General features: G+C 38.9%; 1 long non-coding RNA gene across 1 annotated transcript; it reads right to left on the minus strand.

Annotated features, from left to right (window-relative positions):
* Positions 1-320: 320 nt before the first annotated feature.
* Positions 321-1,947, minus strand: LOC122094206. Its single transcript, XR_006144686.1, has 2 exons — positions 709-1,947; positions 321-608 (listed from the first exon to the last, which is right to left on the minus strand). It is a non-coding gene; the product is annotated as an uncharacterized LOC122094206 (long non-coding RNA).
* Positions 1,948-1,991: the final 44 nt, after the last annotated feature.

The following is a 1,991-nucleotide window of genomic DNA, read 5'->3' on the forward strand; positions in this document are numbered from 1 at the left end:
AAACAAAACAAAAACAAAAACCAAAAAAAAAAATCCAGTTAACTTGTCCTTGCACCATAATTTTCAAGGCTGTAACGCAAAAACGCGAGCGAGGCTTTCCAGCTTCATACTGATAATGCTTGGTTCAAGCTTTAACTAGATGTACCCCCGTCCCACAGAATCCACTCAATCCAGGAATTGGGGTAGGGATTTTCTTTTCAATTTCAGATTTTAATGATGAATAAAATACGATAATAAAAGAAGACAGAGCCAAGAAACTGGCGACATCCACCTTCCAGGAATTGAGGAATGGTCAGAATGGTTATCATCAGGCAATATGATTCATTGCGCCACATCTCCTTTGCATTTGGTGATAGATGGAAGTGTATCAACAGGCTCAAAACAATAAAAGAATTTTTTTGTAGGAGAATGGCATTCATTGGGCAGGTTAAACAACCAATTTTTCTCAAGTCAAGGAAAAGTGGGGGGAGGGAGGGTGTGAAGAAGGGTGGTGGGGATGGGAACATTTGTTCTTCCAAAACTATGACGCTTCCGCAGAGCCTATTTTTACAAGAAAAAAAAATCCTCAAGAGTAATGCTGAGATTCTCTGGCTAGAATAGTCCTTCCTCTGCCAGTAACAGATGAGGGCTTCAGATTATGATAAAGAAGAAACAAGAAATTTAATTGAAAGCAAGCATAAAATTAAATAGATGGAGACAAAAACCTACTTAGCTCATCAAATGAAATGTTGCTAACACTCTCTCCGGTTTTTATCAGACGAATCTTCCCTGCAGGGGACAATTCACAAGGTATCAAGCTTAGGAAATCTACTTAATCTAGTTGAATCTATGCCAACACAGGCTGCAAGAACTGATGATGTTTAACAAAGAAGTGAGTCAACATTACAGTAGACAATGTAACTAAATGGGTTAAAAAGGGTGAATTAGGGCCTAGTTCCTTCAAAGTAATTTATTTACGTTCCCAGAAAACTCCAGCTTGATTGTGGCACGTCTGGGTAGTAAACCGAGTCCTGGTTCAACTAGCACATGGGCATTTATCTAGTCAGATCCAAAAAAATTTAGTCCATATTTGGCCATGCTTCTCAAATTTCTGCTGCTCAGAATCTGGAAGTCAGTTTCTCCAGATGAGAAGCTTTAAAACGTGAATCAAATGAGCTTCTCGTGCTTGGAACCTTTAGTGCAGAAGCTGACAAACACGAGACCCCACCCCAAGCCCAAAAAAAAGAGCCTCTGGCTTCTGGTTCTAATGAGAACGGCACCTGAGAAGCTTTCCCAAATCTGCCCTTAAACCCCACACAGACATGCTTCAAAGAAAGGTCAGTTGGAATTTAAACAAGGACCAACTCATCAAACATGGCACCAGAAAGTAATCTGCAACAGCCAGCAGAAGACGATTGCAAAATTCACCAAGAACTTGACCCATGCAGATAAAGGGAAAATCATAATTGAGAAATGAAATAAAAGGAAGTGGCATGGGCAGTAGGATTACATATTACAATAAAGGTGATCATCCTCATTTAGGAACTAACATTTTCACGGACACGTTGAAAAACAACCTGAAATGCTAAATGCAAATTCTGTACATAATGAAATAGTCAAGTTGAAGCAAGTAGTACAGTACAATGGATGAGCAATGGATATGAAAACTACATAGAATATGAGAACAATTACTTTAAACATGTTAACTCCCTTGCCCCCTCCCACTTTCCCTGAAAGATGTCACGTATACACTAACTGTCTTGACTATGTGTGCAGATCCTGCAGGGTTCTCCACCTCATCCATGCTTTATTGTACTCAAAAACCTCATGGCTTTCCCTCTACCCTTCTTCATTCCTATTTATTATGGGTTGTACTACAATATATTGAATAAAGCAAATCAAGATTATCATTTTAGAGGCATCATTTTGGATGTCTTAGTAGAACAAAGATGTTGTCAAAGGGGATGTTACAAGGCTCCATAACAAACAATTTAATTTTTTTTTTTACCGGG

This window comes from Macadamia integrifolia, chromosome 11 (assembly GCF_013358625.1).
Source record: "Macadamia integrifolia cultivar HAES 741 chromosome 11, SCU_Mint_v3, whole genome shotgun sequence".
NCBI classification, from domain to species: Eukaryota; Viridiplantae; Streptophyta; class Magnoliopsida; order Proteales; family Proteaceae; genus Macadamia; species Macadamia integrifolia.